Source organism: Somniosus microcephalus, chromosome 25 (genome assembly GCF_052327205.1).
Source record: "Somniosus microcephalus isolate GS21.2 chromosome 25, FLI_Smic_1.0, whole genome shotgun sequence".
Lineage (NCBI taxonomy): Eukaryota > Metazoa > Chordata > Chondrichthyes > Squaliformes > Somniosidae > Somniosus > Somniosus microcephalus.
The window spans coordinates 33,806,040-33,833,975 of record NC_141011.1 but is presented as its reverse complement, the minus strand read 5'-3'; the positions used below and the strand labels follow the sequence as shown (position 1 = coordinate 33,833,975).

The 27,936-nt window shown below is 44.4% G+C and overlaps 1 pseudogene across 1 annotated transcript in view; it reads right to left on the bottom strand.

The window, feature by feature from the left end:
- LOC147100670 (zona pellucida-binding protein 2-like) overlaps positions 1-27,898 on the bottom strand; it is a 38,837-nt pseudogene extending 10,939 nt beyond the window's left edge. Inside the window, exons 1-4 of the transcript XR_015073534.1 lie at positions 27,796-27,898; positions 26,286-26,465; positions 1,642-1,773; positions 252-401 (exon numbers count right to left, since the gene is read on the bottom strand). The product of XR_015073534.1 is annotated as a zona pellucida-binding protein 2-like (transcript). The remainder of the gene's footprint in view (positions 1-251; positions 402-1,641; positions 1,774-26,285; positions 26,466-27,795) is intronic.
- Between the last annotated feature and the right edge of the window lie 38 nt (positions 27,899-27,936).

Below are 27,936 nucleotides of genomic sequence, written 5' to 3'. Positions count from 1 at the left end.
CTCGCCAGACTGCGCTCAGGCTGAACCTCGCCAGACTGCACTCAGGCTGAACCTTGCCAGACTGTGCTTACCCCGAATCTCGCCAGACTGAGTCTCGCAAGACTGCGCGCAGTCATTCCAGACGGAGGCAGGCAGAATCCTGGAATCAAGTTGTCTGCTCCCTGGGACGTGGTGAGTTTTGGTTTGGGAGGTGGAGAATGGTTCTTTAAATTTTTAATCCAAGTAAATGGCAGCATTGGGGTTTCACTCACCCAAAAGACAGAAGCGGAGTGTCAGGCTATGTTCCTCCTGGTGACTGATGTGTGTCATGGTGCAGAAGTAGAAGCCGGTGGCCTGCGAAGTTTCCCAGTTTAACAGCATCAAGCTTCCGTCGAGCCGCACTCTAAACTGATCACCCTCTCCTGGCAAACAGGTAGATGCACGGATCATAATATAGAATCACAGATTCTTACAGCACAGGAAGAGGCCATTCGGCCCACTGTGCTTGTGCCAGCGCTTTGAAAGAGCTATCAAGTGAGTCCCATTCCCCTGCTCTTTCCCCATAGCCTTGCATGCTTAGCCACAATACAAACTTGGAGCAGTGATTTTTTTTTTCACTAAGTTTCTTCCCTTCTCTGCTGCAAGGTTTCGCTCCTGATCTGCGCTGAGTTTGCTGATCAGAGCCAGCTATTAATTAGGCATTATAACTGGGCTCAGTGCACCTGCATTAGCAAGGGGGAAATCACCTAGGCCGAGAAATTAGAGAAAGCCCGAAAACAAGCGGTGGGATCGTGTTTTGCGATCAACCCACACCCATTCAGAGGACTGTAGGCGGCACGCAAACTTCAACACAGTTGGGACCGTCTAATCCCGGAGTATTGAACGGTTGGTCAGTCTGATCCCCCAGTAATGACCGGTTGGACAGTCTGTTCCCCCAGTATTGACTGGTTGAACAGTCTGATCCCCCAGTATTGACCGGTTGGACAGTCTGATCCCCAGTATTGACCGGTTGGACAGTCTGATCCCCCAGTATTGACCGGTTGGACAGTCTGATCCCCCAGTATTGACCGGTTGGACAGTCTGATCCCCCAGTATTGACCGGTTGGACCTTATGAACTGAATAGACTAATTTCCTGTAAGCAATTAGGCAGAACTAAAATTATAGTGAACACAGGCATCAAATTTTTACAAACACTTACATACATTTGTTTCACAATAATCATACAGCCCTGCACTAGGGCCAGCACTGGTGGAGCAAATGGCCTTTCTTACCATTCTTTTTGTTTACTCTCTCACTCCCATAGTTTACCCCTCTATGGTTTATTTGTCTCTTCTTTTACTGAGGGAGTTGGGGCACTGAACTGGTCAGAAACCAGTGAAAGAAGGCTGCAAATCCCACTGAGGAAACAACTGTTTCCCCTTTCCTTCCCCCTACCCCTCACAACTCCCCCCCACCCAAGGAAATGTGGAGTGACAGGAGCTGGAGTAACAGCTGAACAATGAATTCACAAAATCATGAGAAACTTTTTCCTCAATAAAAATAGGATAGAATAGGGGCTAAAACTGGTCCTGTTCCTGACTGCTACCCAGACTGGCTCCAAATCATTCCCGATTACTCACAGACCTTATGACTGAACCCAACATCACTTTTCACTGACGTACCTATCACACGTGCCCGGGACTCACCCTCCCTCCACCAGTAAGTCGAGGGATTGCTGATGGTGTTCTGACTCAGCTCTGAGGTCAAACAGTAAATAGCGACAGGAGATCCTCTCAACGGGATCAAAACTTCAACTGAAAGATAAGATGAGACACCAGCATGTTTACTGTGACAAATTTCAATAATTTTCCAACGCTTCCCTTCTCTCACTAAGACTAGCTGAGGTAGGACTCCTCAGGAACCCTCCAGTATATTGCCCAGGTGGCCATGTTTCATATATACATCTAGACAATGAGTGGTGGTAGGTTCATTTGAAGACAAAGAAATAACTTTCATTTATATAGTGCCTTTCACGGTCTCAGGACGTCCGAAAGCACTTCACAGCCAATTAAGTACTTTTGAAGTGTAGTTACTGTTGTAATGTAGGAAATGCGGCAACCAAATATGTGCACAGCACACAGCCAATGTGATAATGACCAGATAGTCTGTTTTGGTGATGTTGGTTGAGGGGGAAATATTGACCAGGACACTGGGGAGAACTCCCCTGCTTTTCTTCGAATAGTGCCATGGGATCTCTTTTGTTCACCTGAGGGCAGACGGGGCCTCAGATTAACATCACATCCGAAAGACGGCATAAGAACATAAGAAATAGGAGCAGGAGTAGGCCAATCGGCCCCTCGAGCCTGCTCCGCCATTCAATAAGATCATGGCTGATCTGATCCTAACCGCCAATCTACTATCACAGAACCATCTCCTGAATCTAACAGAATTAGACACACGAAATAGGAGCAGGATCAGGCTACATGGCCCCTGGGCCCGCTCCGCTACCCACAGGGCCATGTCCGATCCGAACCTAGACTCATGTCCAAATTCCTGCCCGCTCCCCGTAACCCTTTACATCTAGGAAACTGTCTATTTCTGTTTTAAATTTATGTAATGATGTAGCTTCTACAGCTTTTTGGGGCAGCATATTCCATGGACCTACCACCCTCTGAGTGAAGTAGTTCCTCCTCATCTCAGTTTTGAAAGAGCAGCCCCTTATTCTAAGACTATGCCCCCTAGTTCTAGTTTCACCCATCATCGGGAACATCCTCCCCGCATCCACCCGATCCAACCCCTTCACAATCTTATATGTTTCAATAAGATCGCCTCTCATTCTTCTGAACTCCAATGAGTAGAGTCCCAATCTACTCAACCTCTCCTCATATGACCACCCCCTCATCCCTGGGATTAACCGAGTGAACCTTCTTTGTACTGACTCGAGCAAGTATGTCTTTTCTTAAGTATGGACAACAAAACTGTATGCAGTATTCCAGGTGCGGTCTCACCAATACCTTGTACAACTGAAGCAATACCTCCCTATTTTTATATTCTATCCCCCTAGTGTAGTGTATGTACCTTTAAGAGGAACTATGTTTTTGAAGCCCCTGTATACTGTAGTACCAGTAGTGACCACTCGGGTATATAAGCCTGTGTAGCGTCTTGTGTAGTTAGTTCACCTCCAGACTTTGTTCAGTAAACACTTGTTAAATCAACTCCTGCATTCCGTGTCTCCATTAACACACGGATCTAACAGTGGCGACGAGTTAGAAACGAACTTACCTGCAATTCGGCAGCACCTCAAGGGGATCGATACCTCAGACGAAGGTCGAAGCCAGAAGCAAGAAAAAAAAACTGTGGTTTCACCAGCTAAACGGGCTGGTGGCAAGTAGTGCACTGATCCTTCCTGGGCTGCAGCGGGCTAGAGCTCGATCGGGTGGCTCTGCAACGGGGCCGGGCAGCGAGTCGGGAAGCAGAAGCAAAGAGAGAGAGAGGGTGGAGCACTCAGGGCACGGCCGGTGCTGCAAAGCAGGTCGGCGTTCGGACCGAGCAAAGGGAGGGGAAAGTCCCAGAGGGTCCGAACCACGACGGGAACGGTTCTCCAAGTAACGGAGAAACTATTGAAGCGATATATTAAAAAAAAATAGAAATACCGCGAAAAGCTGCAGGTCGCAACGGGAACCGCGGAGAACAGCGTTGGCAGCAGCGGCAGCGGCGGGAAAGCGCGGGAGGCACCATCTTAACTCGGCGGGGAAGAAAGAAAAGCGCGGGAGGTGCCATTTTGATCCATCGGGGATGGAGGAAAAGCGCGGGAAGCGCCATTTTAGATTTTCAAGATGCCGAAGACTGGCAATATTACTGCTTTCGATAGTGATATAGAAGATTGGACCACATATGTGGAAAGAGTGGAGGTATATTGCAAGGCGAATGAAGTAGCGGATGATAAAAAGGCATCGGTACTTCTAAATCTGATGGGCGCAAGGACATACGGGCTGTTACGAAACTTGATCACTCCAGCCAAACCGATGGACAAGAATTTTAAGGAGATTGTTGATACCTTACAGGAGCACTTAAACCCAACACCGCTGCTGATAGCGGAATGGTTCAAATTCTTCAGGAGGAATCAGCACAAGAATGAAAGTAATGCTGATTACCTCACCGAATTACGAAAGCTGTCAAAGCACTGCCAATTCGGGGCAGGACTGGCAGATTCTCTACGAGACAAATTCGTCTGTGGTCTCCTAAGCGAAGGAACACAGAAAAGACTACTTTCTGAGAAAGATTTGACACTGGACAAGGCTTTCAGTGTGGCTGTATCATACAAAGCAGCAGCAAGAGGAGCTGCAGAGATACAGCAAAAGCCACAGGACTTCGGCACCCATGAAATGACACGGGGTTTCGAGAGATGTTATTGCTGCGGCAGATCCACCCATGACCAGAAGGACTGCTGGTTCAAGGACAAAGCATGCAGGCAATGCGGAAAGATGGGACACATTGCACGTGTATGCAGATCTGGAATGAAATCCGCTGACAGTAAAAAGGTCAATAAGGAAAAGTACAGAAAGGTACAAATGATGACGGACAGTAGCTCCGAAGACCAGAAGAGCGATAGCGACTCCGGAAACAAGAGACTAAGCTGTCTCAAATTACATAATGTAATTGCCAAAGAAGATTACCAGACCATTTGGGTTACCCTCACGATAGCGGGGTCCCCAGTCAAAATGGAGCTAGATACAGGATCAGCTCTGACCATCATGAGTCGACGGGATTACGAGCGGCTATTTCCGCATATACCTTTGAAAGACACATCCATTATCTTGAAGACATATACGGGGCAGAAAGTATACCCCAGAGGGAAAAGAAGGGTGCCTGTTGTATACAACGGCAAGGAAATACAGAAGTTGTATTTATACGTTCTGCAAGATGGTGGTCCACCGTTGTTGGGACGTGAATGGATCAGAAAGATACGTTTAGACTGGCACTCCATTCAGGCACTGACGGTGACCAGTAAGAAAAAAACGATGATGACGTCATACCTGGATGATTAAAAGAAATCTTGGCTAACGCCAAAGAAGTGTTTCAACAGGAACTAGGAACCCTGAAAGGCGCCACCGCCTCAATAAAAGTGGAAGATGTGGCAATTCCCAAGTTTTTTAAGGCAAGGCCGGTGCCATACGCAATTCGTCCAGCCGTCGAGGCAGAGCTGGAGAATTTGGAAAAAGCAGGCGTGTTATCCTAGGTAGATTGGAGCGAGTGGGCAACACCCATCGTCCCGGTCATGAAGAAAACGTTGAATAATGATAAATCTGAAGAACAGCGAAAAATTCGCATCTGTGGAGACTTCAAGGTGACGGTAAACCCGGTTCTTCACACGGTACAGTATCCTCTTCCGAGGATAGAAGATATTTTCGCCTCACTATCCGGAGGGAAACGTTTCACCAAAATTGACTTAGCACAGGCATATCTACAGATGGAGGTTGAGGAGGCCTCTAAAAAGTATCTCACGATAAACACACACAAAGGCCTGTACCAGTACAATCGATTGGTTTTCGGAGTAGCATCAGCTCCGGCTATCTGGCAAAGAGCTATGGAGCAAGTCCTGCAAGGGATTCCGGGGACTCAATGCTACTTAGACGACATCCTTGTAACAGGAGAAAACGACAACGAGCACCTTGCCAACTTGGAGCAGGTGCTCATGAGGCTGAGAGAACGGGGCCTACGAGCAAATCGCCCCAAGTGCGAATTTTTCCAGAAACAAATATCATATTGTGGCCATGTCATTAACGAAGAAGGGTTGCATAAGTCACCTGAAAAAATTGAAGCGGTCGTAAAGGCCCCAGCGCCTGAAAATGTCTCACAATTAAGGTCGTTCCTGGGATTAGTAAATTACTATCATAAATTTTTACCAAACTTGTCGAAGGTTCTGCACCCTCTTAACGCACTGCTACAAACTGGAGTAGTTTGGAAATGGAGCGAAGACTGTAAACGTGCCTTCCATAAATGCAAAGGCTTGATCACGTCCAGGGAAGTGTTGGCTCATTACAACCCATCACTGCCAATCAGACTGGCGTGCGATGCACCCCCTTACGGCGTGGGAGCGGTATTATCGCATAGATTCCCTGATGGCTCGGAGCGGCCGATAGCTTTTGCGTCACGCTCATTGAACTCAGCTGAGCGTAACTATGCCCAGATCGACAGGGAGGCACTCAGCCTGGTGTGGGGGGTGAAGAAATTCAACCATTACCTACACGGACAAAAATTTACCTTGTTGACTGACCATCAACCCCTCGTCTCCATATTCAACCCTAAAAAGGGCGTTCCCATTATGACAGCGCAAAGGCTACAGAGGTGGTCCCTTTTCCTAGGGGCACACCAATATGACATAGAATACAAAGGAACAAAACAGCATGGGAATGCTGACGGGTTATCGTGCCTACCGTTGCCAACGGTGGAAGAGGCGCCTACAGTGGACCCAGTGGAGATGTTCCACTCGACCATAGTGGAATGTCTACCGGTGACAAATTCTACCATTGAAAAGGAAACGCGAAATGACCTGACTCTCTCACGAGTCTACGATTTAACGGTGAAGGGATGGCCAGCACATGGCGAACCACTGTTGCCAGCATTCTCGCAAAGAAGAGAACAGCTGTCAGTGTGCCAAGGAACCTTGATGTGTGGATCCAGAGTGGTGATTCCACCCAAACTCAAGGATAGAGTGCGAAAGGAGCTTCACAAGGGGCATCTGGGTGGAGTGAAAATGAAGAACTTAGCCAGAGCGTTTGTGTGGTGGCTAGGTATCGATGGAGACATCGAAGAAATGACCAAGAGCTGTCTAGGATGCCAGAAGGTCCAAAACGCCCCACCACAAGCCCCTCTACATCCATGGGAGTGGCTCTCATCTCCATGGCAAAGGGTACATATCGACTTTGCTGGTCCATTTATGGACTCAATGTTCTTAATCACGGTGGATGCACACTCCAAGTGGCCGGAGGTAATAAAGATGTCCTCCACCACCACGGAAAAAACCATCACAGTATTAAGGACCATATTCGCCAGGAATGGGCTGCCTGAACAGATCTGTTCTGATAATGGACCGCAATTTGTATCCGAAGAATTCAGGAAGTTCTTAAAAAACAATGGGGTTAAGCACTACACGTCCGCCCCATACCATCCCGCCACCAATGGATTGGCTGAAAGGTTTGTCCAGACCTTCAAGAAGGCCATAAAGGCCATGGGTAATGAAGACATAAATCTACAACATAAGGTAGATAACTTCTTGTTTGCGTACAGGAATGCAACACATGTGGTTACAAACCAAACCCCCGCCATGATGTTTTTCAATAGAAGCCTAAGATGCCGGCTGGATTTGGTCAAGCCAAACGTCAGAAGGGATGTAGAGAACCGGCAATTTCAAAGCATGAATGAAAGGCCAACTAGAACCTTCCAGATTGGTCAACCAGTTTTGGCCCGGGACTACCGTACCGAGAAATGGCAGCCTGGAACTATTTGCACACGACTAGGACCGCTGATGTATACCGTGGACATTGGAGAAAGCATAATAAGGCGCCATGCTGACCAGATCATAGAGTCATCCGAAAAAGGACAACCTACACCACAACTCTATACGCCTAGTGATGAAGCAGAGATACCCATAGTATCTACCTCCGATCCGGTGATACTGGAACCAGATGAACCCGACACTGGCATGGAAGCCGAATCGACCTTGCCAAAAGAACCTACTACACCACCGAGGCATTATCCGGACCGAGTCAGGAAGCCTCCAGAGAGACTGAATTTGTAATTGATTAACTTCAGCAAATGTGTATATTATTGTTCTTGTAAAAATGTTATTTAATGATTACTTAAAATGTTATGTACTATTTATCTAAAAGGGGAGGAATTGTAGTGTATGTACCTTTAAGAGGAACTATGTTTTTGAAGCCCCTGTATGCTGTAGTACCAGTAGTGACCACTCGGGTATATAAGCCTGTGTAGCATCTTGTGTAGTTAGTTCATGTGGTGATTATTCTTGTTTTATAAGAAGCATTGTAATTGGTTGCCTGTTTTCCTGCCTTGAAATATATGCTGTAAACTTATTGGTTAGTTGATTCCATGTGATCTGTGGTGGCCATCTTAAATTCAGTTTTCTACAGTTTGGTTGAGACTGGGTGCTCAACATGTACTTGCTGGTTTTTTAAGGTTAATAAAGCCTAGCTTTTGAAAGGCAATCTACTCTTTATTTCAATTTATTAACCTTTTGCTATAATGGAACGATATCTTCGACCGTAACGATTTAATGCTGACCCTAATTCTGCAGGAGTGGATGATCAATGGAAACATTGGTATCGTACATTAAAAAACTTTTTGGGTGTGTTGGATCAGCAATCTCTAAATAAGTTGGACATACTAATCAACTACATTGCTCCGGATGTGTATAAGTATATTTTGGACTGTGAAACTTATGAATTGGCTATTGCTACGTTGGAAATTTTTTTTGTTAAACCCAAAAATGAGGTATTTGCACGTCACCTTTTATCTGCCCGTAGGCAGCAGGCGGGAGAATCCTTGGATGCTTATTTACAAGCACTCCGGCGCCTTGGTGCTAACTGTAATTATAAGGCCGTGTCTGCAGAAGAACATAGGAAAGAGTCGGTATGGGATGCATTTATTAATGGATTACTGTCTAGATCAATTCGTCAGCGGTTATTAGAAAATAAGATCTTGGATCTTAAGAGTGCTTTTGAGCAAGCCTCTACATTGGATTTGGCTCAGAGAAGTTCGGATTCTTATGCTCTTTTTGATCGGCCTGCGACCGTGGTTTCGGCAGTTCCGGATGAAAGGGAGTTACGTGGATTTAATAGGAGTGGTTTACCAGATTCCGAAACAGTTTCTATTTCGGCAGCTGTTGCCTCTAGGATTCAGAAGTGTTATTTTTGCGGGAACGCCCGGCACCCCCGTCTGAAGTGCCCTGCCCGGGAGGCTGTGTGTAGTAAATGCGGCAAGGGAGGTCATTACGCACGTGTTTGCAAATCGGTTGCCTCCTCTGCGACCATTCAGCCTTTAGATAGGGCATTTATTGCATCAGTTTCTGCCGCCTTTTCCCATGGCCTAAACAAAGCAATAGTTATGGCCCAAGTTAATGGGTTAGAAGTGAAGGCCCTTATAGATACGGGCAGTACTGAGAGCTTTATAAGTCTTCAGTTTGTGAGGGAGAAGCGTTTGAAAATTTCGCCTGTTTCCTATCAGGTGTGTATGGCTCAGACGACTCTCACCTCGCAAGTAGCTGGTTGTTGCCTTGTGAAATTAATTCTCCTAGGTAATACGTATACTGATATACGCCTATCCGTTCTGCCTAATCTCTGTGCGGACATTTTGATTGGTCATGATGTGCTTCAATTACATGAGTCCCTCAGTCTTTCTTTCGGAGGAACCAAGCCACCTTTGTCTATTTGTGGATTAACTTCTTTATTCATTTCTCCATTATCACTTTTTTCCAATTTGATGCCGGACTGTAAGCCAATTGCTACCAAGTCAAGAAGGTATAGCAGTCAGAATAAAGAATTTATTAATTCTGAAGTTCAACGTCTTTTGTCGGAAGGAATCATTGAACCTAGTTTTTCGCCCTGGCGGGCACAGGTAGTTGTCACCACTAATGAGAGACATAAGAAGCGAATGGTGATAGACTACTCTCAAACTATTAACAGGTATACTCAATTAGATGCATACCCCCTGCCTAAGATTGATGAGCTTATCAATAAAGTATCTCAATATAAGGTTTTTAGCACTATTGACCTAAAGAGTGCTTATCATCAGATTCCTATCGCTAAGAGGGACAAACCATATACGGCCTTTAAAGCTGGCGGAAAGCTGTACCACTTTTGCCGAGTACCATTCGGTGTTACTAACGGTGTCGCCTGTTTTCAACGGGCAATGGATGCTTTTATAAGTGATAACTCTCTCTCTGACACCTTCTCATATTTAGATGACATCACGGTGTGTGGCAAATCAAGGGTGGAGCACGATTTTAATCTAGAAAGATTCCTTCAAGTTGCGGAAAAAGTTGGCTTAACTTTCAATAAAGAGAAGTGTATCTTTTCGACCACCGAGGTAAATTTACTGGGGTATATTATCTCGGGAAACAAGATTAAACCAGATCCAGAACGGCTGCGACCACTGATTGATTTACCTTGCCCTACTAATTCTAAGGCCTTGCAACGAGTTGTTGGACTGTTTTCTTATTATTCTAATTGGATTGCAAACTTCTCGCAGAAGATCTGACCCCTTATTCGGGTTACGACATATCCTCTATCATGGGAGGCCAGGATGTGTTTTGATAATCTTAAAAAGGATATCCTTGGAGCAGTTGTGCATTCTATTGATGAGCAGGTTCCCTTTGTGATTGAGACGGACGCTTCCGATTTTGCAATTGGGGCTACCCTGAACCAAAATGGAAGACCTGTGGCCTTTTTCTCACGTACTCTGAGCAATAGTGAGCAGAGACATTCATCAATAGAGAAAGAGGCGTACGCAATAGTAGAAGCACTGCGTAAATGGAGACATTATTTATCTGGGCGACATTTTACGTTAGTAACTGACCAAAAATCTGTGTCCTTCATGTTTGATGTCAAACATTTTGGAAAGATTAAGAATGGTAAAATAATGAGGTGGAGGATCGAGTTGGCATGCTACCATTTCGATATAGTCTATCGTCCGGGGAAGGATAATGTTGCCGCTGATGCGCTGTCGAGGGCTTATTGTTCTGTGCTTCACGGAGATACGCTTATTAATCTTCATAATGCTTTGTGCCATTCTGGTGTTACGAGGATGATACACTTCGTACGCAGTAAGAATTTGCCCTTTTCAGTTGAAGACGTCAAGCAGATGACTTCGTCATGCTGTCTGCGCCCGGTGTAAACCAAATTTCTTTAAGCCTCAACGAACTCATCTTATAAAGGCTACTTCTCCCTTTGAACACCTGCGCGTTGATTTTAAGGGGCCTCTTCCTTCAACGACTCAGAATCGATATATATTTACTGTTGTGGATGAGTTTTCAAGGTTCCCTTTTGCTTTTCCTTGTGCAGATGTATCAGCTGCTACAGTTATTAAATGTCTGACTCAACTTTTTGTCATCTTTGGGATGCCTGCGTATATCCATTCGGATCAGGGAAGTTCTTTTATGTCTTCCCAGTTGAAGGAATACCTTCAGAGTCGGGGAATTTCTACTAGCAGAACTACCCCGTATAATCCCCAGGGTAATGGACAGTGCGAACGATACAATGGGGTGATCTGGAAGGCAGTTATGTTGGCTTTGACATCCCGGAACCTTAAGAATACACAGTGGGAAATGGTACTGCCTGATGCCCTGCATTCCATTAGATCATTGCTTTCAACGGCTACTAATGTGACCCCCTATGAAAGGCTCTTCAACTATCCGCGGAGATCCACTACGGGATATTCGGTACCTTCATGGCTTACTATGCAGGGACCTGTGCTGCTCCGACGCCATGTTAGACTGTCAAAGTATGATCCTTTAGTGGAGGAGGTGGAGCTATTGGAGGCAAATTCCCAATATGCTCACATTCGATTCCAAGATGGGAAAGAAAGTATGGTTTCAGTTAAAGACTTAGCTCCTTGTGGTGGCCAGCCCTCTCCTGAAGACATTAACAATAGCCATAATTCAGATAATGTTGATGTCGTCACAGATACTACGAACATTTCCAATCCTATTGCAGACACTTACAATTCTCTTAGTCTGCCCCCGATGGATGTTCATGACCCTCCCAGTCTACCTTCTAATGGGACTTCTAATCCGGAAACCGTTGATAATCGGGATATTGATAGCCTCCCTGCAGAAGATATTTCTGTGTCTCCTGGTGTGAGAGGGCAAGGAACTCCACCAAGGCTAAGAAGGTCGACACGAACAAGATATCCGGTCGACCGATTAAAAATGGACTTTTAAAATAATTAATAATTTAATAGTAAAATTTTAAAATTGTTGAAGGCATTATACATGTATTGCTCTAGTCATAAATAACTAATTGTAAACTGTAAAGGCTACCTAGGTTGAAGTATATTTTAAAAGGAGGGGTGAATGTGGTGATTATTCTTGTTTTATAAGAAGCATTGTAATTGGTTGCCTGTTTTCCTGCCTTGAAATATATGCTGTAAACTTATTGGTTAGTTGATTCCATGTGACCTGTGGTGGCCATCTTAAATTCAGTTTTCTACAGTTTGGTTGAGACTGGGTGCTCAACATGTACTTGCTGGTTTTTTAAGGTTAATAAAGCCTAGTTTTTGAAAGGCAATCTACTCTTTATTTCAGTTCACCTCCAGACTTTGTTCAGTAAACACTTGTTAAATCAACTCCTGCATTCCGTGTCTATTAACACACGGATCGAACACCTAGTAATGAAAGCCAACATTCCGTTGGCCTTCTTAATCACTTGCTGCACCTGCATACTAACCTTTTGAGTTTCATGCACCAGGACCCCCAGATCCCTTTGTACTTCAGTACTTTCCAGTTTCTTGCCATTAAGATAATAACTTGCTCTACGATTTTTCCTGCCAAAGTGCATAACCTCACACTTTCCAGTATTGTATTCCATCTGCCAAATCTCTGCCCACTTACTTAGCCTGTCTATGTCCCCTTGCAGGGTTTTTATGTCCTCCTCACTCACTACTTTCCCTCCCATCTTAGTATCATCTGCAAACTTTGATATGTTACACTCGGTCCCCTCCTCCAAATTGTTAATATAGATTATAAAGAGTTGGGGACCCAGCACTGACCCCTGCGGAACACCACTAGTTACTGATTGCCAGTCTGAGAATGAACCATTTATCCCAACTCTCTGCCTTCTGTTAGATAGCCAATCCTCTATCCATGCCAGAATATTACCCCCAATCCCGTGATTTTTTATCTTAAGCAATAATCTTTTGTGTGGCACCTTGTCAAATGCCTTTTGGAAGTCTAAATACACTACGTCCACTGGTTCCCCTTTATCCACCCTATATGTTACTTCCTCAAAGAACTCCAGCAAATTTGTCAAACATGACTTCCCCTTCATAAAACCATGCTGACTTTGTCCTATTAAATTATGATTATCCAAATGTCCTGTTACTGTCTCCTTAATAATGGACTCCAAAATTTTACCTACCACAGATGTTAGGCTAACCGGTCTATAGTTTCCAGCCTTCTGTCTACTGCCCTTTTTAAATAAGGGTGTTACATTAGCAGTTTTCCACTCCCTCAGTACTGCACTGGGAGAGTCAGCCTAAATTATGGGCTCAAGTCTCTGGAGTGGGACTTGAACTCACGACACTCTGACTGAAGCGACAGAGCAATTACTGAGCTGAGGCTGACACTCTTAGAGGTCTGACTGCTGTCCTACATTAGACAGGTTAATGTTTTGTGTGGGGTTCCTTCATCAAAACTGGCCTGGTCAGTCTGGACATGAAGCTAGTTAACTCGATAAGAGAACAATTTAACTAGCATCAACACATTTCTACTCTTTTCATTGGCTAATTAGGATGACATCTCCAGTGTCACCAATCAAAATCAAATTAATCCAACAAAAACCTTTTTAAAGGGGCACAAACAATAAACACCAAATTTTAAATAAAACAAGTAAACTTATCAAATCAAATCAACATGTTGTTCCCGGTGTCGACTATGCACTCCAGTCCCTCCGGTGCCCACTGGTCACAGAAGGCATCAAACATATCGGTGGACTTCACGTGCTCCCTCACCAGGGACACGCGGGTGCAAACATAGCCATGGAAGAGAGGCAGACAGTCTTGCCGAATGACCCTCTCGACCGCATGCTCCTTGGACCTGTTAATGGCTACCTTGGCCAGGCTCAGGAGCAGTCCCATAAGGAGGTCCTCAAACTTGCCCACACCCCTCCACAGTGAGTGGCCAACGATCAGAAGCGTGGGACTGAAGTCCAGCCAGAAATTGAGGAGCAGCCCCTTCAAATAGGGAAGAGGGGCTGCAACCTCTCACACTCAACATACACATGAAACACGGACTCATCCAGGCCGCAAAATTTACAGGTAGCCTGGGAGTCCGTGAATCTGCTTAAAAGCCTATTTGACGGGACTGCTCCACGCAACACTCTCCACACCAAAGCCCAATGGAGCAACACATTTCTACATGGAGCTCACAGTGGATGTCACTTATTGGGAGGAGCGTACTGACCTTTTTCTTAACAGCTATTCTTTTTGAGCTCCTCCCCTCCCTCAGTCTCCCTTCCTTCTACAATCTACAGGCTTTTAAAGTTCAAGCTTGGTGTCATCCAATCACTGCTTTCAGATCCACCTCATTTTCTCTTGTTCTCTTTCCGAAGTGACTACTGACACAGCAGTTGGCCCTGCATCACGTTCGTGACAACATGTGGTTTAGGTTCAGGATTAGGACATGGGGTTAGGGTAAGGGTTATGGTATTAGGGTTAATGGTTAGGGTTAAGGTTCACTGTTTGGGTTATGGTTAGGGTGTTAGAATCCTATAATGATACAACACAGAAGGAGGCTATTTGGCCCATTGTGCCTGTGCTGGCTCTTTGAAAGAGCGATCCAATTAGTCCCACTCCGCTGCTCTTTCCCCATAGCCCTGCAAATTTTACCCCTTCAAGTATTTATCCAATTCCTTTTTGAAAGTTATTATTGAATCTGTTTCCACCATTCTTACAGGTAGTGCATTCCAGATCACAACAACTCTCTGTATAAAGATTTTTTTCCTTGTTTAGCCTCTGGTTCTTTTACCAATTACCTTAAATCTGTGTCCTCTCATTACCAACCTTTCTGCCACTAGAAGAAGTTTCTCCTTAATTACTCTTATCAAAATCCTTCATGATTTCGAACACATCTATTAAATCTCCCCTTAACTTCTCTGCTGGAGAACAACCCCAATTTCTTTAGTTTTTCAACATAACTGAAGTCTTTAATACCTTGTACCATTCTAGTCAATCTCCTCTGCATCCTTCCTAAAGTGTGGTGCCCAGAATTGGACAGAGTACTCCAGCTAGGGCCTAACCAGTGTTTTATAAAGGTTTAGCATAACTTGCTTGCTTTTGTACTCTATGCATCTATTTATAAAGCCAAGGATCCAGTATGCCTTAACAGCCTTCTCAATTTGTCCTGCCACCTTCAAAGACTTGTGTATGTACACCCCCAGTTCTCTGTTCTTGCACCCACATTAAAATTGTACCATTTAGTTTATTTTGCCTCTCCTCATTCTTCCTCACTTCACATGTCTCTGCGTTAAATTTCATTTGCCATGTGGCTGTCCATTTCACCAGTCTGTATGTCCTCCTAGAATCTGTTACTATCCTTCGCACTGATTACGACATTTCTGAGTTTTGTGTCATCTGCAAACTTCGAAATTATGTCCTGTATACCCAAGTTCAGGTCATTAATATACATGAAAAAGAGCAGTGGTTCCAACATCTACCCCTGGGGAACACCACTGTACACTTCCCTCCAGTCTGGAAAACCACCGTTCACCACTACTCTCTGCTTTCTATCCCTTGGCCAATTACGTATCCATGCAGCCACTGCCCCTTTAATCCCATGAGCTTCAATTTTGCTAGCAAGTCTATTATGTAGTACTTTGTAAAACATATTTTGAAAGTCCATATACATAGCATCAACTGTAGTACCCTCATCAACCCTCTCCATTACTTCATCAAAGAACTCAATCAATTTAGTCAAACACAATTTGCCTTTAACAAATCTGTGCTGGTTTTCATTTATTAACCCATATTTTTCCAAGTACCAATTAATTTTGTCCCGGATTATTGTCTCTAAAAGTTTCCCCACCAACAACAATAGGCTGAATGGCCTGTAGTTGCCAGGTTTATCTCCCTCCCCTTTTTTGAACAGGGGTGTAGCATTTGCAATCCTCCAGTCCTCTGGTACCACTCCCATATCTAAGGAGGATTGGAAGATTGTGGCCAGAGCCTCTGCAATTTCCACCTGTACTGCTCTCAGCAACCTTGGGGACATCCCATCCGGACTGGGTGACTTTTCTATATTGAGCGCTACCAACCTTCAACGTACCTCCTCTTTATCTATTTTTATCCTATCCAATTTCGCTACTACCTCCAACTTTACTGTGACATTGGCAGTATCCTCTTTATTGAAGACAGATGTAAAGTACTCATGTAGTACCTCCTCAGCCATGTCCTATGCCTCCACAAGATCATCTCATTTTTGGTTCCTAATTGGCTCCACCATTCCTTTGACTACCCTTTTATTATTTATATGTTTAGAACAGACTTTTGGGTTCCTTTTTATGTTACCCGCTCATCCATTCTCATACAATCTCTTTGTCCCTCTTATTTCCTTTTTCAGTTCTCCACTGTACTATTTGTATTTAGCTTGGTTCTCTACTGAATTATGAACCTGACATTTATCATAAGCCTCCTTTTTCTGTTTCATTTCAATCACTATGGGCTAAAAATTCAATATCATTAAAAAACCTGCCGGTGCCACTGGCCGCCGAAAATGTTGGCGCTGGCAGGAACGGTAAATTGGCACTGGGGACTAATTAACATATGCCCAGCACTAAACTCACTGTGCAATGCCATTTTGGTGCCATTGGTCCTGGCAGGAGGCCCCAATGTAGCGTGGCCATAGTGTCATTGCAGCACAAAACAACTTTCTGTTAAAGCGAAGCTGTCATTTCAGAAAGCAGTTCAGTCTCTTAAAGGGGAACTGCCTTCTGAAATTAAAAATCACATAAAATAGGCAGTTTTTAGCCCTTACAGCTCAAGTGCCTTCTGAAAAAAAAAATTAACATTAAAAAGAATTCCCAAATGGGAGTCTTCAGCTCTTCAAGCTGAATTCAAATCAAAATCAAATCAACTTTTATTGTCATTGTTAGTGCACAAGTGCAGTACAACGAAATGTAGGCTTGCGGCTCCCGAGAGTGTACATTTAGATTAAGACATTTAAACATTCAACATACATTTGGCTTGTAATACATTAACATAAACAGAACCATAATAAAGTGCATTGGCAGATGTGCAGGCTTTAGAGTTTATTTGTGGAGTTCAGTAGGATGACAGCCCTGGGAAAGAAGCTATTCTTAAATCTGGTCGTACGGGTGCGAATGCATCTGTAGCGTCTCCCAGATGGCAGGAGGGCGAACAGACTGTGGCTGGGGTGGGTAGGGTCTTTGATGATGGACCGTGACCTCCGTAAACAGCGTTTCTGGTATATGTGCTCTATGGTCGGTAGCCGGGTGCCGGTAATGCGTTGGGCAGTTTTGACTACCCGCTGCAGGGCTTTCCGGTCATAGTAGCTACAGCTGCCATACCATACTGTGATACAGTTTGTCAGGATGCTCTCTATTGTGCAGCGGTAAAAGTTAGAGAGGATCAGGGGTGACAGGTTACATCCCTTCAGCCTCCTTAGGAAATATAGGCGCTGCTGGGCCTTCTTCACCAGAGAGGAGGAATTGAGGGACCAGGAGAGGTCTTCCGTGATGTGGACTCCGAGGAACTTAAAGCTGTCCACCCTTTCCACCACAGCCCCATTGATGTGGATGGGGGTGTGACTTCTGCCTTTAGACTTCCTGAAGTCCACAATGATTTCTTTGGTTTTCTTGATGTTAAGGGCCAGGTTGTTATCGGCGCACCACTTCACGAGATGCTGGACCTCCTCCCTGTAGGCTGACTCATCGTTGTTGGTGATCTGGCCTACTACCGTGGTATCATCCGCAAACTTGATGATGGTGTTGGAACCATGAACAGCCACACAGTCGTGGGTGAAGAGGGAGTAGAGGAGGGGGCTCAGCACACATCCTTGTGGGGCCCCCGTGTTCAGGGTCGGGGGGGGGGGGCAGGTGTGGTTACCTAATTTGACAGACTGGGGTCTGTTTGTTAGGAAGTCCAGGGTCCAGTTGCAGAGGGAAGTGTTCAGGCCAAGAGTTTGGAGTTTGGTGGCCAGCTTGTTGGGGACCTTGTTTAGGTGCGGAAGGTTCCCTTCCGCACCTAAAAACAAAATGGGAGAAGTGCTTCAGCATTAACACAAAAAGCTCAACAAGCCATGAAGGGGCACCTAGGGTCTTGCACGCAGCACGCCAGCTTTGTGCAGGGGCTCAACACTACAAGAGAGATCCTCTACCCACAGGGGCCAGGCAGCCCTCCAGAAGGAAGGATATGGAACCAGAGCACCGAGGCCGTCACCACTAGCTGCATCATCCACACGACTTGGCTCCAGTGCCCAAAGAGGCTTCATGACCTCAGATCTTGACCAGTGGTCAAGGTCAGTGAATGCATCTTCAAGAGCCGTCTATTACCAACTGCACCACTAGCCTCACACACTGTTCAATGCATGACCACCTCCACCACCTTCAGCGCCCCCCGCCACACCCCCCCGCCATAACACTCCCCCCCTGCCATCTACCAACAATCGGTACCAAACACGTGGCACATTTCCCACTCCTAGCTTCACCTCACCCCCTTGGAGGAGATGGCGCTGGCCATTCTTGGCAGGGGTGTGGCTGAGCCCTTGGCCAGCAGTGGGGCTGAAAGGATACAAGCTGCTGGTATCCTCATATGTTATCCTCCTTCTCGCATGCTCCTCATGCTTTCCCACCTTCCCCTCATCACAACTGCACCCTTGTACCTTCCTCATTTCACATACCCCAGGAAATGCAGCCAGTCGTTGACCAAGAAGAGGGAGAGGAGAGTAAAGAAGAAACACCATCACTCGATTTCATGTTCCCAGCCACCAGCTCCTCAAGGTCGACCAGCAAGGCCATTTGCAGTGTCCCCCACTGAAAGTCAACAGCCTTCCACCAACTATGCTGCAGCCACTGGGGTAGCACTGTGTGACATCAGTAGGATAGGCAAAGGCACACACAAGACAGTCACTAGGAGAAGGCATAAGGGTGATGAGTTGATTTCTTGATGTCATATTGGATGGATAGATGTATAAAGTTGGATTGGAAAGTTTGCTTTGTGGTGGCATTTATTTCAGCATTGTAGCCAAGAGGACACTGTGATGGTCAGTAACAAAGGGAAGATAACGTGTGGGACAAATGTTGAAAGGGGAATTGTGGTGTGTTCACTGGTACCACAGGTGGATGATTCCATCTTAGATATCCCGACAAGAAAGGGGCAGTCTGGATTGCATCCTTCCTTCTGCATCTTCCTCTTCTGCGTCTTCATCTTCTACTTCCTCCTCTTCCCTCTGTGAGTGGATCATAGAATGGTTACAGCACAGGAGGCCATTCAGCCCCTTGAGCCCGTGCCAGCTCCCTGCAAGAGCACTTCACGTAATCCCACTTACCTGCCCTTTCCCCATAGCCCAGCTAATCTTTTTTCTTCAGGTACTTATCCAATTCCCTTTTGAATGCCATGACTGAATCTGCCTCCACCACCCTTTCAAGCAGTGCATTCCAGATCATAACCACTCACATGCGTAAAAATGTTTTTCCTCATGTCGCCTTTGGTTCTTCTGCCAATCACCTTAAATTTGTGTCCTCTGGTACTCTACCCTTCCGCCAATGGGAACAGTTTCTTTCTGTCTGCTCTGTCTAGACCCCTCGTGATTTTGAACACCTCTATCAAATCTCCTCTCAACCTTCTCTGCTCTAAGGAGAACAACTCCAGCTTCTCCAGTCCATCCACATAACTGAAGTCCCTCATCCCTGGAACCATTCTTGTAAATCTTTTCTGCACCCTCTCTTAGGCCTTCACATCCTTCCTAAAGTGCAGTGCCCAGGATTGGATACAATACTCCAGTTGAGGCCGAACCAGTGTTTTATAAAGGTTCAGCACAATTTCCTTGCTTTTGTACTCTATGCCTCTATTTATGAAGCCCGGGATCCCATATGCTTTTTTAACCGCTTTCTCAACCTGCCCTGCCATCTTGAATGATTTGTGCACATATACCCCCAGGTCTCTCTGTTCATGCACTCCCTTTAGGATTGTACCCTTTAGTTTATATTGCCTCTCCTCGTTCTTCCTACCAAAATGTATCACTTCGCACTTTTCTGTGTTAAATTTCATCTGCCACATGTCCACCCATTCCACCAGCCTGTCTATGTCCTCTTGAAGTCTATCACTATCCTCCTCACTGTTCACTATACTTCCAAGTTTTGTGTTATCTACAAATTTTGAAATTGTGCCTTGTACACCCAAGTCCAAGTAATTAATATACATCAAGAAAAGCAGTGCTCCTAGTACCGACCACTGGGGAATACCACTGTATATCTTTCTCCAGTCTGAAAAACATCCGTTCACCACACCAGCTATTCACAATATATATTAATGATCTGGACGAGGGAACTAGATGTAATATCTCCAAGTTTGCAGACGACACATAGCTGGGTGGGCATGTGTGCTGTGAGGAGGATGCAGAGAAACTCCAGTATGAGTTGGGTGATATGGCAGATGCAGTATAATGTGGATAAATGCAAGGTTATCCACTTTGGTGGCAAAACAGGAAGACAGATTATTATCTGAATGGCAATAGATTGGGAAAAGGGGAAGTGCAACGAGACCTGGGTGTCCTTGTGCACCAGTCGCTGAAGGTAAGCATGCAGGTGCAGCAGGCGGTTCAGAAGGCAAATGGTATGTTGGCCTTCATAGCGAGAGGATCCGAGTACAGGAGCAAGGATGTCTTGCTGCAGTTGTACAGGGTTGGTGAGACCACACCTTGAGTATTGTGTGCAGTTTTGGTCGCCTTATCTGAGGAAGGATGTTCTTGCCATGGAGAGAGTGCAGCGAAGATTCACCAGACTGATACCTGGGATGGCAGGAATGACGTATGAAGAGAGATTGGGTCGATTAGGCATATATTCGCTGGAGTTTAGAAGAATGAGAGGGGATCTCATTGAAACTTATAAAATTCTAACAAGACTAGACAGACTAGATGCAGGAAGGATGTTCCCGATGGCGGGGGAGTCCAGAACCAGGGGTCACAGTCTAAGGATAAGGGGTAAGCCATTTATGACTGAGATGAGGAGGAATTTCTTCACCCAGAGAGTGGTGAACCTGTGGAATTCTCTACCACAGAAGGCCGTTGAGGCCAATTCATTAAATATATCCAAGAAGGAGTTAGATATATTTCTTAAGGCTAAAGGGATCAAGGGATATGGGGAGAAAGCAGGGACAGGGTACTGAATTTGGATGATCAGCCATGATCTCGTTAAATGGCAGAAGAAGCTCGAGGGGCCGAATGGCCATCTTCTATGTTTCTATGTTTCTCTCTGTTTCCTGTCACTTAGCCAATTTCATAGCCCTGTCCTGTTTATTCCATGGGCTTCAACTTTGCTGGCAAGCCTATTATGTGGCACTTTTTCAAACGCCTTTTTGAAGTCCATGTACACCACACCAACCGCATTGCCCATATCAACCCTCTCTATTACCTTATCAAAAACTCAATCAAGTTAGTTAAACACGATTTGCCTTTAACAAATCTGTGCTGGCTTTCCTTAATTAACATCCAGCAGCAATCCCTGTACACTTAAATTTTTTTTAACATGTATTGCACCAAGCCACTACTTCAATAACATTTTTTAAAAATCCAGTCCAAAAGCTTTAATGCAAACTTACCTGACAAATGTGTGTGTTCCTTTAAGAAGTCCTGACAGTGTCTCTGCGAGTCTGCTGAATGCTTGCTTTTCAGAGCCAGCTTAGGACCCAGCGCTGAATTCAGTGCGAAGATCGAAGTTTGTAGACATGGCGTCAACTGACGTCACGCTCTCTTCATTTACATCTCCAGGGCCAGAGAAAGGCGCTAGGGTGACGGCTGCCATTTTTCGCCAGGATAGCGGTGCAAACGCTAAGTAGCCCAATTTCTAGGCCTATATCTTTAGTCATCCAGAGAGCTCTACCTTTGGGTGCCCTTCCTTTCTCCCTCTTGGGAATGTGTCTTGTCTGTACATGAACTATCTCCTCCTTGAAGGACTCCCATTTACTATTTTACCTGCCAATCTTTGTTTGCAATCCACCTGGGCCAGATCACTGAAATTAACTCTCCTCCAGTTGAGTATTTTCACATTTGATTTTTCCATGTCCTTTTCCATAACTATTCGAAACCTAATGATATTGTGCTCAGTGTTCCCTGTAAGGTACACGGCCGCGCACTGCTCCAGGAAACCCGTGAAGCCGGCTTGCCGGCATTTCAATGTAAAAACTGCGCATGCATGGTATTTTGAATGGCCCACGCATCCCCTTAAAGGGGCTGCACAGAGCCAAAAAAAAATTACAGGACACATAGATTGTGATCAGTGTTTCCCAAATGCTCCCCACTGAAACATGCTCCACTTGATTCCCCAGAACTAGATCCAGAACTGCTTCCTTCCTCGTTGGGCTGGAAACATACTGATCAAGAAAGTTCTCTTGTACACACATCAGGAATTCATCCCCTTCTTTGCTCTTTACACTGTTACTATCCCATTCTATATTAGGATAATTGAAGTCCCCCATTATCACTACTCCAAAGTTCTTACATCTTTCTGCAATTTGCCTGAAGATTTGCTCCTCTATCTCCTTCCCACTATTTGGTGGCCAACAGCATAATAGCTCCTCTATTGTTCCTTAATTCTGACCAAATAGATTCCATCTTTGAACCCTCAAGTACATCATCCCTTTCTAGTGCTGAAATAGTATCTTTGATCAATGCTGCCACCAACCCCTCCTTTTTTTCCTTCCCTATCTTTCCTGAATAGACAGGAATATTAAGTGCCCATCCCTCCCCTTGTTTGAGCCAGATCTCTGTTATTGCCACTATATCATAATCCCATGTGGCTACTTGTGCCTGCAGTTCACCAACTTTATTTACCACACTCCGTGCATTTACACACATGCACTCCAAACCCCTCTTAGTCTGCTGTCTGATCCCTCCTATTTCTGAACTATTCTTTATTCTAATGCTGTTTGTCTCTTGCAGTCCCCTGTGCACCTTGTATAAGAACATAAGAAATAAGAGCAGGAGTAGGCCAAACGGCCCCTTGAGCCTGCTCCGCCATTCAATAAGATCATGGCTGATCATTGACCTCAACTCGACTTTCCCGCCCGATCTCCATAACCCTTGATAACCCTAGAGTCCAAAAATCTATCTATCTCAGCCTTGAATATACTCAAAGACTCAGCATTCACAGTCCTCTGGGGCAGAAAATTCCAAAGATTCACAACCCTCTAGTGAAGAAATTCCTCCTCATCTCAGTCTTAAATGGCCTACCCCTTATCCTGAGACTGTGCCACCTAGTTCTAGACACTCCAGCCAGGGGAAACAACCTCTCAGTATCTACCCTGTCAATTCCCTTCATAATCTTGTATGTTTCAATGAGATCACCTCTCATTCTTCTAAACTCCAGAGAGTATAGGCCCATTCTACACAATCTCTCATCATAGGACAGCCCTCTCATCCCAGGAATCAATCTAGTGAACCTTCATTGCACCGCCTCCAAGGCAAGTATATCCTTCCTTAGATAAGGAGACCAAAACTGTGCACAGTACTCCAGGTGTGGTCTCATCAAGGCCCTGTACAACTGTAGCAAGACTTCCTTACTCTTATACTCCAACCCCCTTGAAATAAAGGCCAACATGCCATTTGCCTTCCTTATCGCTTGCTGTACTTGTATGCTAGCTTTCTGTGTTTCTTGCACGAGGACCCCCAAATCTCTCTGAACACCAACATTTGAAAGTTTCTCACCATTTAAATAATATTCTGTTTTTCTATTCTTCCTACCAAAGTGAATAACCTCACATTTCCCAACATTATACTCCATCTGCCACCTTACTGCCCACTCACTTAGTCTATCTATATCCCATTGCAGACTCTTTGTGTTCTCCTCACAGCTTACTGTCCCACCTAGCTTTGTATCAGCCGCGAACTTGGATACATTACACTCGGTCCCTTCATCTCGGTCATTAATATAGATTGTAAATAGCTGAGGCCCCAACACTGATCCTTGCGGCACCCCACTAGTTACAGCCTGCCAACCTGAAAAAGATCCATTTATCCCTACTCTCTGTTTTCTGTCCATTAACTAATCCTCTCTCCATGCTACTATATTACCCCCAACCTCACGAGCCCTAATCTTGTGTAATAACCTTTTATGTGGCACCTTATCGAATGCCTTTTGGAAATCCAAATATACTACATCCACTGGTTCCCCTTTATCTACCCTGCTAGCTACGTCCTCAAAAAAACTCTAATAAATTTGTCAAACACGATTTTCCTTTCAAAAAACCATGTTGACTCTGCCTAATCATGTTATGATTTTCTAAGTGCCCCGATACCACTTCCTTAATAATAGATTCCAGCATTTTCCTGATGACAGGCTAACTGGCCTGTAGTTCCCTGTTTTTTCTCTCCCTCCTTTCTTGAATAGCAGTGTTACATTTGCGACCTTCCAATCCGCTGGGAACGTTCTAGAATCTAGGGAATTTTGGAAGATCAAAACCAATGCATCCACTATCTCTTCAGCCACCTCTTTTAGAACCCTAGGATGTAGGTCATCAGGTCCAAGGGATTTGTCGGCTTTTAGTCCCATTAGTTTCTCTACTTATATTAATTACGTTAAGTTCCTTACCCTCATTAGACCCTTGGTTCCCCACCATTTTTGGTATGCTTTGTGTGTCTTCTACTGTGAAGACAGATACAAAATATTTGTTTAACGTTTCTGCCATTTCCTTATTCCCCATAATAATTTCTCCTGTCTCAGCCTCTAAGGGACCAACGTTTACTTTTGCTACTCTCTTCTTTTTTACATAGTTGTAGAAGCTCTTACAATCTGCTTTTATATTTCTTGTTAGTTTTCTCTCATTCTATTTTTTCCCTTATCATCAATTTTTTGATCATCCTTTGCTGGTTTCTGAAACTCTCCCAATCCTTAGGCTTACTAATATTCTTTGCAACATTATAAGTTTCTTCTTTCAATCTAATGCTATCCTTAACTTCTTTAGTTAGCCACGGTTAGATCACTTTTCCCATAGAGTTTTTGTTTCTCAATGGAATGTATTTTTGTTGAGAATTATGAAATATTTCTTTAAATGCTAGCCACTGCTTATCTACCGCCATACCTTTTAATCCATTTTTCCAATCTACCTTAGCCAACTCACCCCTCATACCTATGTAATTGGCTTTACTTAAGTTTAAGATTCTAGTTTCAGACTTAGGCATGTCACTCTCAAAATGAACGTGAAATTCTATCATATTATGATCACTCTGCCCCAGAGGATCCTTTACTATGAGATTTCTAATTAACCCTGTCTCATTACACAAAGAAGATCTAAAATAGCCTGTTCCTAGGAAACTGTCCCGAATGCATTCCATGAACTTGTCCTCCTGACTACCTTTGCCAATCTATATGAAGATTAAAGTCCCCCATGATTATTGCATTACCTTTGTTGCAAGCTCCTACTATTTCTTGATTAATATTCTGTCCAACGGTGTAGCTGCTGTTAGGGGGCCTATATACTACTCCTACCAGTGTTTTCTGCCCCTTGTTATTCCTTATCTCCACCCATGCTGATTCTACTTTCTGATCTTCCGAGCCGAGATCCTTTCTCTCTATTGTCCTTATGTCATCCTTTATTATCAGGGCTACTCCCCCTCCTTTTCCATTCTGCCTGTCTTTTCAAAATGTCAAGTACCCTGGAACATTTAGTTCCCAACCTCGGCCACCTTGCAACCACCTCTCTGTAATGACTATTAGATCAAACCCATTTATCTCTATTTGTGCCACTAGTTTGTCTATCTTGTTACGAATGCTTCATGCATTCAGATAAAGAGCCTTTAATTTAATTTTTTTACCATTATTCCCTGTTTTGACCTTAATCTCTGCTGCACTGCTACCGTTAAACTTTCTGTCCCTTCCTGTCACACTCTGCTTATTTTTACCCAAATCGCTACTCTGCTCTATTGCCTTGACTTTTCTCTTTAGATTTCTAAATTTCCCTTCACCTGACCCCTCCTCCCCTTCCCTAATACTTCATCCTTGTGGCCCTCCCTCTGCCAAATTAGGTTAAACCCTCCCCCACAGCACTAGTTAACCTCCCTGCAAGGACATAGGTCCCAGTTCTGTTGAGGTGCAACCATCCATCTTGCACAGGTCCCTCCTGCCCCAGAACTGATCCCAGTGCCTCAGGACCAGGTTAGGATTAGTGTTTAGGGTTAACGTTTGGGGTTAGGGTGAGGTGTTAAGGTTACGGTTAAAAACTGCTGTTGACCCAGCAATATCACTGGCCATGTCCACATTTTTTTAATAAGCTCTGGTGATATTCTGCAATATGAACTTTGGCCCTTCACCTAGGTTTATATATCAATATAAAAGTAAGCCAGGCCAGAGATGATGTGCCTTACCTGTCTCTCCTTCTCTTCCCAAGACTCGGTGGATAGGATCCGCGAACTGGGAAGTCCTCAGCAATGAGTTAGTGAAACGTAGGAACTGTTCACTCAAGGTCTTCACTGGCCTCTGATCATTATCTTGGTCACTATTCTTGTTCAATTGACACAGCAAACCAACAGCACACGGGGGATCTCCTGAGTGTGTGAGAGAAACGGACATAACATAAAACACATTCAGAAAATATGTGTGAAACAATGAGCAGGGAAAGTATGGAAAGGAAAACAGGTTAATCATATCAAATGTAGATGGTCACTGAGGAAAAACATTTTTACGAATGAGTGCTATCATTTGAACATCTATTTACAGATTGAGTTGTTTGTTAATAACTAACCTTTTACCTTCCTTTGGGAAATCAGGAGACATACAGTAATAATGACTAAATAAGCGCACATCTCCGAGTTCTCTCACTGGCAGTGAAGGGTGGATCTCAGTCACAGGCTACCCCAAGGTTAATATCGGACGGTTTGAATTCAGTGACTGATAGCGGGAGAAGGAAACTCCCACCCCCATTGTTGGGTCGGCAAACGTCACAAAGAAACTTCTCATTACTGTTTTAGGATTCTGCTCGCTCTTAAACGAACCCTCCGCTGAAAATAAAACTCAGCCAATAGATAAAGATTAATGTTAGTCTCCCAGGACACGGGCAGAAGAAAAATAGAAAAAAAGTTTTGAATACGTAAGGAATAACATTTTCTGTAGCCTTGCTACAAATAAATATTCATTCATATACATTGATTTACATACATTTATTTACTTACATATATAGAATCACATATATAAGGGTTAGGCTTGGAGTTAGTGGTTAGGGTTATATGGTTATAAGCCGCTATTGATGCCAGCATCGTCACTAGGCGCGTTCACTTTTTTATCTATAATTACTTATATATAGATTATATAGTTATATATAAACAGTTATTTAATTATATATTGGTATTTATTTATATAGTCATTCATTTATAGTTAGTTACTATCTACAGTTATAATAAAAACAGAAAATGCTGGAGATACTCAGCAGGTCAGGCAGCATCTGTGAAGAGGGAAACAAGAGTTAACGTTTCAGGTCGATGACCTTTCGTCAGAATGTATGGTTATTTATTTAGATATTGCTATGTAACCCGTTCACAAGTTACAATTAGTTGAAGTACAAACTATTGCCTTTACAACGAATAAAATGCGACTGACTTTAAAGGGACGAGGTTTTGCTTTCCCTAATTTTTTATCGCCTTTACTAATTACTCCTGCTGGGCTTGCACCTTTAAGAACGCTGACCTCTTCCCATACTCGGTAGTCTGTCCCTGCAGGTTTATTATACCTGCCTAGGTAGGTACATGGTGTATCTATGCAGGCTCACTGTACCTGGCCTTGGATAGGTGCATCTATGCAGGCTCACTGTACCTGGCCTTGGATAGGTGCATGGTGTATCTCTTAAGTTTTATTGCTACTGTTTGTTATTTTTGCTCCCACCTGTAATTGTCCACTGGATCAGGACTCCCCGGGACCAGCCCCAGACCCCGACATTAGTGACGTTTTGCCTTGCTGGTGGACTCGATCCTCCCACCGCCGGGGGGAGCCACACAGAACCAACCCTGGGAGCGGTGTCGATCG